This window comes from Hyperolius riggenbachi, chromosome 2 (genome assembly GCF_040937935.1).
Source record: "Hyperolius riggenbachi isolate aHypRig1 chromosome 2, aHypRig1.pri, whole genome shotgun sequence".
In the NCBI taxonomy this organism is placed as follows: Eukaryota; Metazoa; Chordata; class Amphibia; order Anura; family Hyperoliidae; genus Hyperolius; species Hyperolius riggenbachi.
This window is the reverse complement of record NC_090647.1, coordinates 15,518,305-15,533,119: the sequence shown is the minus strand read 5'-3', so window position 1 is coordinate 15,533,119 and position 14,815 is coordinate 15,518,305.

Here is a 14,815-nt window from a genome sequence, read left to right as displayed (position 1 = left end):
GAAGAAGAAGAAGAAGAAGAAGAAGAAGAAGAAGAAGATGATGAAGAAGAAGATGATGAAGAAGAAGATGATGAAGAAGAAGATGATGAAGAAGAAGAAGAAGAAGAAGAAGAAGAAGATGATGATGATGATGAAGAAGAAGAAGAAGAAGAAGAAGAAGAAGAAGAAGAAGAAGAAGAAGAAGAAGAAGATGATGAAGAAGAAGATGATGAAGAAGAAGATGATGAAGAAGAAGAAGATGAAGAAGAAGAAGAAGAAGAAGAAGAAGAAGAAGAAGACAATATAGAAGAAGAAGATCGAGAAGAAGAAGAAGAAAGATAAAGAAGAAGAAGAACAAGTATATACAGTAACACTACTGAACAAAATTAAGGACACAACTTCTCTTTCCACATTTTTTTTTAAAGGAACATCCCCACATAATCACTTGCTGTTGTTACTTGGAAAAAAAGAGGTTTCTTGCATCATTCACCCTCAAAACAAGTGTTGGAAGCTATTTAAGGCCAATTCGAATAGTCAGCTCGAATAGTTAGCTCGAATACCGACTCGAATAGTGAGCTCGAAGTCCGAGGTCGAATCGAATAGTAAAAATTATTCGACTCGAATATTCGACTGACCTCGAATAATTTACTATTCGAATTCGACCAAACTCGAATTTTAAAAAGGGGTATTTGAGCATCACTAGTAAAATGATCCGAGATTCGGATCAAAGATCCGGATCTTTTCTATGATCCGATTCGAATCATCCAGATCATTGAAAAGATCCAAACTTTCCATCTCTACACCTGACCCTACTACAGTGCCATCCCTCTAGGTCCCCCCAAAAACCTCAAGATCACATACTACACTTGATCTTAGCCAAAAGGCCATTAGCTCTGTTCTTCAACCTCCCCTATATGCCCAGTTTCTGCAGTGCTGGGCATTCCAAAAATTACAGGTTTATTAATCCTGGCAACAAATTGTTGCCATGTGGATTGACCTGATTGTTTTCACTATCCCAGGCTGCCAGACCCTCCGCACTCTGCATGCTTTTGAGGGCGACACAATCTGCACAGCCTTATACTGAGACAAATAGGGAGAGAAACCCCAACCGGCCATAAAGGGGGGAAATAAGGAATTAGATTAATTATACAGCCCATAAACTAACACCTGAGAAGTCCTGTGAGCTGCGGAATGCATTGTGGGTATGCAAATGAGGTACACATCACGCTCTGTTGTAACATCAATAGAGAAGGAATTTGTGACTCCGCCCAGCCTGACACACAGAGCCTGGAGAGCCGAGTCTGCGCATTGCAGCCCCATAGCTGAGTGTGCAGACTGTGACAATGCGTTTGCTGCTTAGTTGAGCAATATACATCTGTAATAATCATTCATTTTACTTGTGTTGTAGCAGCGCTGCGACCGAACCCCCCCAAATGCTCAGACAGGGGACAGGGGACATTAACCCTCTTAGCTCCCCCATGAACCCCGACAACACAGGGGGACAGTAAACACTCTCAGCTGCCCCCATAAGCCTTGATAGGGGATATTGAAGCGGACCTGAACTCAGAACTTCTTCTCTGCCTTAACCACTTCACCACTGAGGGGTTTTACCCCCTGAGCACCAGAGCAATTTTCACCTTTCAGCGGTCCTTCCATTCATTCGTCTATAACTTTATTATTACTTATCGCAATGAAATGAACTATATTTTGTTTTTTCTGCCACCAATTAGGCTTTCTTTAGGTGGGACATTATGCCAAGAATTATTTTTTTCTAAATGTGTTTTAATGGGAAAATAGGAAAAATGTGGGGGTTTTCAGTTTTCGGCCATTATAGTTTTTAAATAATGCATGCTACTGTAATTAAAACCCATGAAATGTATTTGCCCTTTTGTCCCGGTTATAAAACCATTTAAATTATGTCCCTATCACAATGTTTGGCGCCAATATTTTATTTGGAAATAAAGGTGCATTTTTTTCATTTTTGCGTCCATCCCTAATTACAAGCCCATAGTTTATAAAGTAACAGTGTTATACCCTCTTGACATAAATATTTAAAAAGTTCAGTCCCTAAGGTAACTATTTATGTATTTTTTTTTATTGTAAATTTTTTAATTTTTTTTTAATTACAAAAAAAAAAAAAAATGGGGAGTGTGGGAGGTAATGAGTTAATTTTATGTGTAAAAGTCATTTATTTGTATGTGAAAAATGTGTAGGGTGTAGTTTACTATTTGGCCACAAGATGGCCACAGTAACTTTTTGTTTTAATGCGACCTCCAAGCTTCCTTCCGGAAGCTTGGAGGAAGTATAAGGAGGCTGGACACGTGAGTTTTTTCTCACAATGATCGCGCTGCCCATAGGAGAGCAGCTGATCATTGCGGGGCTTAGATCAACAAACGGGAATGGATTTTCCCGTTCATTGATCTCCGGGCGAGCGGGCGGCGGCGTGTTTACTAGCGGCAGGCGGCGTGTTTACGAGCGGGAGCGCGGACAGCGTCGGGAACGCGGAAAGTACGTATTTCTCCGTCCCTGTTTGTTAAAGGATGGAAAAAGGGGCGGAGAAATACGTACGCGCGGGGGTAAAGTGGTTAAAAGATACGCACCAGCATATTAACCTTTATAGAAAACCATTTCTTTCTTACAGCTGATACAAAATCCTGCAATAAATCTGCAGTGTGTCTACATCCTGCTTTCACGGAAGCAGACATATTAACATCCCGTGCTTTCAAATTAGCCTCTCTAAACACACTAGATACAGGGTGCATTTTTCTCTATTCTCTTTCTGTCCTGCACACGAGATAAACAGAGGAACACCAAGAGCCCCAATAGTGTAGTATGTATTGACAAAGGGGGTAATGACAAAGAGTAATAGTTGTTATACTCACAAACATGGGTCACCAATAGGCAACCACTGTAAAGGCAGGTGGGGAGATTATCCTGACCCCACTCAGGAATAAGAAGTCGCTCTCTGTAGATAGTAGAAAAGGGTCGCAACCCTCCACCCAGGGTGGATACAATATTATATAAGACAGAACAGAGGCACCAAAAGGATAAAAAGGGTTTTAAAGGAGCTTAAAAGCCAAAACTTGGTAAATAGAGGAGGCAGTGGTGGACTTACCCCCTCCAAGCAGACACAACACGACTGCACATTCAGTCTATTTATTAACGAACTCCAGATAAAACAATGCAACGCGTTTCACGGGTCAGCGCCCGCTTCCTCAGGCAATAGAAAAAGGAGTTACAGCATCTAGCAAAACAAGCGACACTCAGCGCCTCTGCCGTGAAACGCGTTGCATTGTTTTATCTGGAGTTCGTTAATAAATAGACTGAATGTACAGTCGTGTTGTGTCTGCTTGAAGGAGGTAAGTCCACCACTGCCTCCTCTAATTACCAAGTTTTGGCTTTTAAGCTCCTTTAAAACCCCTTTTATCCTTTTGGCGCCTCTGTTCTCTCTTATATAATATCCTGCACAAGAGTTCAGGTCTGCTTGAACCCTCTCAGCTCCCAGTATAAGCCCTGCCCCTGACAGAAGAGGGGGAGGGGCATTAACCCTCTCAGCTCCCCCTATAAGCCATGATGGAAGACAAGGCACATTAACCCTCTCAGCTCCCCCTGTAAGCCATAACAGAAGACAAGGGACATTAACCCTCTCAGCTCCCCCTGTAAGCCGTGACGGAAGGCAAGGGACATTAACCCTCTCAGCTAGTATAGTTGCCCCCAGTATAGTTTCCCCCAGTAAAGCTAGTATAGTTGCCCCCAGTAAAGTTAGTATAGTTGCCCCAGTATAGCTAGTATAGTTGCCCCCAGTAAATTTAGTTTAAATGCCCCCAGTATAGCTAGTTTAGTTGCCCCCAGTATAGCTAGTATAGTTGCCCCCTGTGAAGTTAGTATAGTTGCCCCAGTATAGCTAGTATAGTTGCCCCCAGTAAACTTAGTTTAAATGCCCCCAGTATAGCTAGTTTAGTTGCCCCAAGTATAGCTAGTGTAGTTGCCCCCAGTATAGTTGCCCCCAGTAAAGCTAGTATAGTTGCCCCCTGTGAAGCTAGTTGCCTCTAGTGAAGTTAGTATAGTTGCCCCAGTATAGCTAGTATAGTTGCCCCCAGTCAACTTAGTTTAAATGCCCCCAGTATAGCTAGTTTAGTTGCCCCCAGTATAGTTAGTATAGTTGACCCCAGTGAAGTTAGTATAGTTGCCCCCAGTATAGCTAGTATAGTTGCCCCCAGTATAGCTGGTATAGTTGCCCCCAGTATAGCTAGTATAGTTGGCCCCAGTATAGCTAGTTTAGTTGCCCCCAGTATAGCTAGTATAGTTGGCCCCAGTATAGCTAGTATAGTTGCCCCAGTATAGCTAGTATAGTTGCCCCCAGTAAACTTAGTTTAAATGCCCCCAGTATAGCTAGTTTAGTTGCCCCCAGTATAGCTAGTATAGTTGCCCCCAGTATAGTTGCCCCTAGTAAAGCTAGTATAGTTGCCCCCTGTGAAGCTAGTTCCCTCCAGTGAAGTTAGTATAGTTGCCCCAGTATAGCTAGTATAGTTGCCCCCAGTATAGCTAGTATAGTTGCCCCCAGCATAGCTAGTTTAGTTGCCCCCAGTATAGCTAGTATAGTTGCCACCAGTATAGTTGCCCCTAGTAAAGCTAGTATAGTTGCCCCCTGTGAAGCTAGTTGCCTCCAGTGAAGTTAGTATAGTTGCCCCAGTATAGCTAGTATAGTTGGCCCCAGTATAGCTAGTATAGTTGCCCCAGTATAGCTAGTTTAGTTGCCCCCAGTATAGCTAGTATAGTTGCCCCCAGTATAGCTAGTATAGTTGCCCCAGTATAGCTAGTATAGTTGCCCCCAGTATAGTTGCCCCCAGTAAAGCTAGTATAGTTGCCCCCTGTGAAGCTAGTTGCCTCCAGTGAAGTTAGTATAGTTGCCCCAGTATAGCTAGTATAGTTGCCCCCAGTCAACTTAGTTTAAATGCCCCCAGCATAGCTAGTTTAGTTGCCCCCAGTATAGCTAGTATAGTTGCCCCCAGTAAAGCTAGTATAGTTGCCCCCTGTGAAGCTAGTTGACTCCAGTGAAGTTAGTATAGTTGCCCCAGTATAGCTAGTATAGTTGCCCCCAGTCAACTTAGTTTAAATGCCCCCAGCATAGCTAGTTTAGTTGCCCCCAGTAAAGCTAGTATAGTTGCCCCAGTATAGATGCCCCCAGTATAGTTGCCCCAGTATAGCTAGTATAGTTGCCCCCAGTATAGCTTGTATAGTTGCCCCCAGTATAGCTAGTATAGTTGCCCCCAGTATAGCTAGTATAGTTGCCCCCAGTAAAGCTAGTATAGTTGCCCCAGTATAGATGCCCCCAGTATAGTTGCCCCCAGTATAGCTAGTATAGTTGCCCCCAGTATAGCTAGTATAGTTGCCCCCAGTATAGCTAGTATAGTTGCCCCCAGTATAGCTAGTATAGTTGCTCCAGTATAGCTAGTATAGCTGCACCCAGTATAGCTAGTATAGCTGCCCCCAGTATAGCTAGTATAGCTGCCCCCAGTATAGCTAGTATAGTTGCCCCAGTATAGCTAGTATAGTTGCCCCCTGTATAGCTAGTATAGTTTCCCCCAGTATAGCTAGTATAGTTGCCCCCAGTATAGCTAGTATAGTTGCCCCCAGTATAGCTAGTATAGTTGCCCCCAGAATAGCTAGTATAGTTGCCCCCAGTATAACTAGTATAGTTGCCCCCAGTATATCTAGTATAGTTGCCCCCAGTATAGCTAGTATAGTTGCCCCCAGTATAGCTAGTATAGTTGCCCCAGTATAGCTAGTATAGTTGCCCCCAGTATAGCTAGTATAGTTGCCCCCAGTGAAGTTAGTATAGTTGCCCCCAGTATAGCTAGTATAGTTGCCCCAGTATACCTAGTATAGTTGCCCCCAGTATAGCTAGTATAGTTGCCCCCAGTGAAGCTAGTATAGCTGCCCCCAGTATAGCTAGTATAGCTGCCCCCAGTATAGCTGCCCCCAGTATAGCTAGTATAGTTGCCCCCAGTATAGCTAGTATAGTTGCCCCCAGTATAGCTAGTATAGTTGGCCCCAGTATAGCTAGTATAGTTGCCCCAGTATAGCTAGTTTAGTTGCCCCCAGTATAGCTAGTATAGTTGCCACCAGTATAGCTAGTATAGTTGCCCCCAGTATAGCTAGTATAGTTGCCCCAGTATAGCTAGTATAGTTTCCCCCAGTATAGCTAGTATAGTTGCCCCCAGTGAAGTTAGTATAGTTGCCCCAGTATAGCTAGTATAGTTGCCCCCAGTAAATTTAGTTTAAATGCCCCCAGTATAGCTAGTATAGTTGCCCCCAGTATAGTTGCTCCCAGTTAAGCTAGTATAGTTGCCCCCTGTGAAGCTAGTTGCCCCCAGTGAAGTTAGTATAGTTGCCCCAGTATAGCTAGTATAGTTGCCCCCAGTAAACTTAGTTTAAATGCCCCCAGTATAGCTAGTTTAGTTGCCCCCAGTATAGCTAGTATAGTTGCCCCCAGTATAGTTGCCCCCAGTAAAGCTAGTATAGTTGCCCCCTGTGAAGCTGGTTGACTCCAGTGAAGTTAGTATAGTTGCCCCAGTATAGCTAGTATAGTTGCCCCCAGTCAACTTAGTTTAAATGCCCCCAGCATAGCTAGTTTAGTTGCCCCCAGTAAAGCTAGTATAGTTGCCCCAGTATAGCCACTTGCCGACCGCCCCCAGCCGATGGGCGGCGGCAAAGACTGGGCCCAAACGACCGCAATACGCCCATCGGCGGGGGCGGCTGCGGGAGTGGCTATGCGGCGATCGCGTCATTCGTGACGCGATCAGCCGCCGGGGACTGGCTCCGCCCACCGCTCGTAGTAACCCGCCGGCCGTTCGGAAGCGCCGGCGGGTTACTAGCACCCGGATCGCCGCATGTACATAGTATAATAGGCCTTGTAATGTAATAATAGGCCTATTATGCTGGCTGCCTCCTGCCCTGGTGGTCCCAGTGTCCGAGGGACCACCAGGGCAGGCTGCAGCCACCCTAGTCTGCACCAAAGCACACTGATTTCCCCCCCCCCCTGCCCCCTGATCGCCCCCAGCACTCCTTCGAACCCCCCCCCCTGCCCACCCCCCAGACCACTGTTTGCACCCAGTCACCCCCCTAATCACCCATCAATCACTACCTGTCACTATCTGTCAACGCTATTTTTTTTTTATCCCCCCCCCTGCCCACTGCCCCCTCCTGATCACCCCCCACCCCTCAGATTCTCCCCAGACCCCCCCCCCAAACCCCCCCCCCCCCGTGTACTGTATGCATCTATCCCCCCTGATCACCTGTCAATCACCTGTCAATCACCCGTCAATCACCCGTCAATCACCCCCTGTCACTGCTACCCATCAATCAGCCCCTAACCTGCCCCTTGCGGGCAATCTGATCACCCACCCACACCAATAGATCGCCCGCAGATCCGACATCAGATCACCTCCCAAGTGCAGTGTTTACATCTCTTCTCTCCTCTAAACACCCACTAATTACCCATCAATCACCCATCAATCACCCCCTATCACCACCTGTCACTGTTACCCATCAGATTAGACCCTAATCTGCCCCTTGCGGGCACCCAATCACCCGCCCACACGCTCAGATTGCCCTCAGACCCCCCTTTATCAATTCGCCAGTGCAATATTTACATCTGTTATTCCCTGTAATAACCCACTGATCACCTGTCAATCACCTATCAATCACCCCCTGTCACTGCCACCCATCAATCACCCCCTGTCACTGCTACCCATCAATCAGCCCCTAACCTGCCCCTTGCGGGCAATCTGATCACCCACCCACACCAATAGATCGCCCGCAGATCCGACATCAGATCACCTCCCAAGTGCAGTGTTTACATCTATTCTCTCCTCTAAACACCCACTAATTACCCATCAATCACCCCCTATCACCACCTGTCACGGTTACCCATCAGATTAGACCCTAATCTGCCCCTTGCGGGCACCCAATCACCCGCCCACACCTCAGAACGTCCTCAGACCCCAGCCCTGATCACCTCGCTAGTGCATTGCTTGCATTTATTTCCCCCCTCTAATCACACCTTGAGACACCCATCAATCACCTCCTGTCACCCCCTAGCACACCTACCCATCAGATCAGGCCCTAATTTGCCCCGTGTGGGCTCCTGATCACTCGGCCAAACCCTCAGATCCTCCTCAGACCCCCTTCCGATCACCTCCCCAGTGCATTGATTGCATCTATTTTCCCCTCTAACCGCCCCCTGAGACACCCATCAATCACCTCCTGTCACCCCCCTAGCACTCCTATCCATCAGATCAGGCCCAAAACATCCTGTCATCTAAGAGGCCACCCTGCTTATGACCGGTTCCACAAAATTTGCCCCCTCATAGACCACCTGTCATCAAAATTTGCAGATGCTTATACCCCTGATCAGTCATTTTGAGAAATTTGGTTTCCAGACTACTCACAGTTTTGGGCCCGTAAAATGCCAGGGCAGTATAGGAACCCCACAAGTGACCCCATTTTAGAAAGAAGACACCCCAAGGTATTCTGTTAGGTGTATGATGAGTTCATAGAAGATTTTATTTTTTGTCAAAAGTTAGCGGAAATTGGATTTTTATTGTTTTTTTTCACAAAGTGTCATTTTCACTAACTTGTGACAAAAAATAAAATCTTCTATGAACTCACCATACTCCTAACGGAATACCTTGGGGTGTCTTCTTTCTAAAATGGGGTCACTTGTGGGGTTCCTATACTGCCCTGGCATTTTAGGGGCCCTAAACCGTGAGGAGTAGTCTAGAAAACAAATGCTTCAAAATGACCTGTGAATAGGACGTTAGGCCCCTTAGCGCACCTAGGCTGCAAAAAAGTGTCACACATGTGGTATCGCCATACTCAGGAGAAGTAGTATAATGTGTTTTGTGGTGTATTTTTACACATACCCATGCTGGGTGGGAGAAATCTCTCTGTAAATGGACAATTGTGTGTAAAAAAAATAAATAAATAAAGATATTTCTCCCACCCAGCATGGTTATATGTAAAAATACACCACAAAACACATTATACTACTTCTTCTGAGTACGGCGGTACCACATGTGTGACACTTTTTTGCAGCCTAACTGTGCTAAGGGACCCAAAGTCCAATGAGTACCTTTAGGATTTCACAGGTCATTTTGAGACATTTGGGTTCAAGACTACTCCTCACGGTTTAGGGCCCCTAAAATGCCAGGGCAGTATAGGAACCCCACAAGTGACCCCATTTTATAAAGAAGACACCCCAAGGTATTCTGTTAGGTGTATGATGAGTTCATAGAAGATTTTATTTTTTGTCACAAGTTAGCGGAAATTGATATGTATTGTTTTTTTTTCACAAAGTGTCATTTTCCGCTAACTTGTGACAAAAAAAAAAAATCTTCTATGAACTCACCATACTCCTAACAGAATACCTTGGGGTGTCTTCTTTCTAAAATGGGGTCACTTGTGGGGTTCCTATACTGCCCTGGCATTTTAGGGGCCCTAAACCGTGAGCAGTAGTCTAGAATCCAAATGCCTCAAAATGACCTGTGAATAGGACGTTAGGCCCCTTAGCGCACCTAGGTTGCAAAAAAGTGTCACACATGTGGTATCGCCGTACTCAGAAGAAGTAGTATATTGTGTTTTGGGGTGTATTTTTACACATACCCATGCTGGGTGGGAGAAATATCTCTGTAAAAGGACAATTGTGTGTAAAAAAAATCAAACAATTGTCATTTACAGAGATATTTCTCCCACCCAGCATGGGTATGTGTAAAAATACACCCCAAAACACATTATACTACTTCTCCTGAGTACGGCGGTACCACATGTGTGGCACTTTTTTGCACCCTAAGTGCGCTAAGAGGCCCAAAGTCCAATGAGTACCTTTAGGATTTCACAGGTCATTTTGCGACATTTGGTTTCAAGACTACTCCTCACGGTTTAGGGCCCCTAAAATGCCAGGGCAGTATAGGAACCCCACAAATGACCCCATTTTAGAAAGAAGACACCCCAAGGTATTCCGTTAGGAGTATGGTGAGTTCATAGAAGATTTTATTTTTTGTCACAAGTTAGCGGAAAATGACACTTTGTGAAAAAAAACAATTAAAATCAATTTCCGCTAACTTGTGACAAAAAAAAAATAATCTTCTATGAACTCACCATCCTCCTAACGGAATACCTTGGGGTGTCTTCTTTCTAAAATGGGGTAATTTGTGGGGTTCCTATACTGTCCTGGCATTTTAGGGGCCCTAAAGCGTGAGGAGTAGTCTTGAAACGAAATTTCTCAAAATGACCTGTGAAATCCTAAAGGTACTCATTGAACTTTGGGCCCCTTAGCGCAGTTAGGGTGCAAAAAAGTGCCACACATGTGGTATCGCCGTACTCAGGAGAAGTAGTATAATGTGTTTTGGGGTGTATTTTTCCACATACCCATGCTGAGTGGGAGAAATATCTCTATAAATAGACAATTGTGTGTAAAAAAAATAAAACAATTGTCATTTACGGAGATATTTCTCCCACCCAGCATGGGTATGTGTAAAAATACACCCCAAAACACATTATACTACTTCTCCTGAGTACGGCAATACCACATGTGTGGCACTTTTTTGCAGCCTAACTGCGCTAAGGGGCCAAAAGTCCAATGAGCATCTTTAGGCTTTACAGGGGTGCTTACAATTAGGCACCCTCCAAAATGCCAGGACAGTGAACACACCCCACAAATGACCCCATTTTGGAAAGTAGACACTTCAAGGTATTCAGAGAGGAGCATAGTGAGTCCGTGGCAGATTTCATTTTTTTTTTGTCGCAAGTTAGAAGAAATGGAAACTTTTTTCTTTTTTTTGTCAGAAAGTGTCATTTTCCGCTAACTTGTGACAAAAAATAAAATCTTCTATGAACTCACCATGCTTCTCACTGAATACTTTGGGATGTCTTCTTTCCAAAATGGGGTCATTTGGGGGGTATTTGTACTATCCTGGAATTTTAGCCCCTCATGAAACCTGACAGGTGCGCAGAAAAGTCAGAGATGCTTGAAAATGGGAAAATTCACTTTTGGCACCATAGTTTGTAAACGCTATAACTTTTACCCAATCCAATAAATATACACTGAATGTTTTTTTTTTATCAAAGACATGTAGCAGAATAACTTTCGCGCTCAAATGTATAGGAAATTTTACTTTATTTGAAAAATGTCAGCACAGCAAGTTAAAAAAGTCATTTTTTTTGCCAAAATTCATGTCTTTTTTGATGAATATAATAAAAACTAAAACTCGCAGCAGCAATCAAATAGCAGCAAAAGAAAGCTGTATTAGTGACAAGAAAAGGAGGTAAAATTCATTTAGGTGGTAGGTTGTATGACCGAGCAATAAACCGTGAAAGCTGTAGTGGTCTGAATGGAGAAAAAGGCTCTGGTCCTTAAAGGGACACTTAAGTCAAACAAAAAAAAATGAGTTTTACTCACCTAGGGCTTCCAATAGCCCCCTGCAGCTGTCCGGTGCCCTCGCCGTCTCCCTCCGATCCTCCTGGCCCCGCCAGCAGCAACTTCCTGTTTCGGTGACAGGAGCTGACAGGCTGGGGACGCGAGTGATTCTTCGCGTTCCCAGACACATTAGCACCCTCTATGCTGCTATATAGTATATGATATATGCAGGGCTGTATTTAGGGTTGGGGCTCCCCTAGGCACCCCAAACCTATGGCGCCCCCCCAGGAGAATGTTGGCGGCGCGCGAAGCGCGCCGCGGCGAAAAATGGGCGTGGCCACAGAATGCAGTGGGCGTGTCCATAACACAGTGGGTGTGGCCAATTAAAATATCCTAGTAAGAGTGCAGCCCAAAGTCAGTGGGACCATGGTTTCTCCCTGGGTATAAGTAAAGTGACCTTAAAAAAGCAAGTAGGAAATGTTCCCCCCTCCCCAAACCCCCCCCCACACACACACACACACACACACACACACACACACACACACACACACACATTAGCCAGTGTTCTCTCGCACAAAATAGTGGTAGGTATTAGTGTGAGCTCCCCTGAGAAAAGTCAGTAACATGACTATGTTCTCTGCAAAGTGCTGCAGAAGATGCCAGTGCTATATAAATACATAATAATATGGTAGGACATTAGACTATGGGAGAATTAGATTGTAAGCTCCTCAGAGGATTGTTAGTGACATGACTACGTACTCCGTGAAGTACTGCTAAAGATGTAAGTGCAATATAGTACAGTGGTATGGCAGCATGATGGCGTAGTGGTTAGCACTCTCGCCTTGCAGCGCTGGGTTCCTGGTTCGAATCCTAGCCAGGTCAACATCTGCAAGGAGTTTGTATGTTCTCCCTTTGTCTGTGTGGGTTTCCTTAAGACACTCTGGTTTCCTCCCACATCCCAACAACATACGATACAGATAAGTATAATGTTAATTGGCTTCCCCTAAAAATTGGCCCTAGACTACGATACATACATAGACATATGACTATGGTAGGGATTAGATTGTGAGCCCCTCTGTGGGACAGTTATATGACAAACCAATACATACTCTGTACAGCGCTGCGTAATATGTTGGCGCTATATAAATAATTAGTATAAGTACAGTAGCCAGGTCTATAGGTGTCCAAATGTAGACATACTATAGGTGTCCCCAGTATAGATATCCAGGTCTATAGGTATCCCCAGTTTAGGTAGTAGTCAGGGGCGTAACTAGAAATCACTGGGCCCCCTTGCGAGAATTTGGATGCCCCCCCATAGGTGCCAAATAATCATAATGGGGCAGCGTTTCACCATAAAATAATCGTAATGTGTGCAGCATTTCAGCAGAGAATAATCACGAGTGCAACATTTCAGCAAAGAATAATCGCAATGTGGGCAACATTTCACCAGAAAATAATCGCAATGTGGGCAACATTTCACCAGAAAATAATCGCAATGTGGGCAACATTTCAGCAAAGAATAATCGCAATGATTGCAACATTTCAGCAAAGAATAATCGCAATGTGGGCAACATTTCACCAGAAAATAATCGCAATGAGTGCAACATTTCAGCAAAGAATAATCGCAATGTGGGCAACATTTCACCAGAAAATAATCGCAATGAGTGCAACATTTCAGCAAAGAATAATCGCAATGTGGGCAACATTTCACCAGAAAATAATCGCAATGTGGGCAACATTTCAGCAAAGAATAATCGCAATGATTGCAACATTTCAGCAAAGAATAATCGCAATGTGGGCAACATTTCACCAGAAAATAATCGCAATGAGTGCAACATTTCAGCAAAGAATAATCGCAATGTGGGCAACATTTCACCAGAAAATAATCGCAATGAGTGCAACATTTCAGCAAAGAATAATCGCAATGTGGGCAACATTTCACCAGAAAATAATCGCAATGAGTGCAACATTTCAGCAGAGAATAATTGCAATGTGGGCAACATTTCACCAGAAAATAATCGCAATGTGGGCAACATTGCACCAGAAAATAATCGCAATGAGTGCAACATTTCAGCAGAGAATAATTGCAATGTGGGCAACATTGCACCAGAAAATAATCGCAATGTGGGCAACATTGCACCAGAAAATAATCGCAATGAGTGCAACATTTCAGCAGAGAATAATTGCAATGTGGGCAACATTTCACCAGAAAATAATCACAATGTGGGCAGCATTTCAGCAGTAAATCACACAGTGGGCAGCATAACACCAGTGGGCTGGCTGAGTACCTGGCTGGGTGAGCGGGTAGTGGGCTGGCTGGGTAGCTGGGTGAGCAAGCAGTGGGCTGGCTGAGTAATTAATTGCAGTATTTGTATAGCGCCTTTCTCCTGTTGGACTCAAAGCACTTGCGAGGCAGCCACTAGAGCGCACTCAGTAGGCAGTAGCAGTGTTAAGGAGACTTGCCCAAGAAACCTCTTACTGAATAGGTGCTGGCTTACTGAACAGGCAGAGCCGAGATTTGAACCAAGGTCTCCTGTGTCCGAGGCAGAGCCCTTAACCATTACACTTTCCAGCCACTGCCTGGCTAAGCGAGCGGGCAGTGGGCTGGGTACCTGGCTGGGCAGCGGGCTGGCTGGGTACTTGGCTGGGCATGCGGGCTGGCTGGGTACCTGGCTGGCCATGCGGGCTGGCTGGGTACCTGGCTGGCCATGCGGGCTGGCTGGGTACCTGGCTGACCATGCGGGCTGGCAGGGTACCTGGCTGGCCATGCGGGCTGGCTGGGTACCTGGCTGGCCATGCGGGCTGGCTGGGTACCTGGCTGGCCATGCGGGCTGGCTGGGTACCTGGCTGGGCAGCGGGCTGGCTGGGTACCTGGCTGGGCATGCTGGCTGGCTGGGTACCTGGCTGGGCATGCGGGCTGGCTGGGTACCTGGCTGGGCATGCGGGCTGGCTGGGTACCTGGCTGGGCATGCGGGCTGGCTGGGTACCTGGCTGGGCAGCGGGCTGGCTGGGTACCTGGCTGGGCAGCGGGCTGGCTGGGTACCTGGCTGGGCAGCGGGCTGGCTGGGTACCTGGCTGGGCAGCGGGCTGGCTGGGTACCTGGCTGGGCATGCGGGCTGGCTGGGTACCTGGCTGGGCATGCTGGCTGGCTGGGTACCTGGCTGGGCATGCTGGCTGGCTGGGTACCTGGCTGGGCATGCGGGCTGGCTGGGTACCTGGCTGGGCATGCGGGCTGGCTGGGTACCTGGCTGGGCATGCGGGCTGGCTGGGTACCTGGCTGGGCATGCGGGTTGGCTGGGTACCTGGCTGGCCATGCGGGCTGGCTGGGTACCTGGCTGGCCATGCGGGCTGGCTGGGTACCTGGCTGGCCATGCGGGCTGGCTGGGTACCTGGCTGGCCATGCGGGCTGGCTGGGTA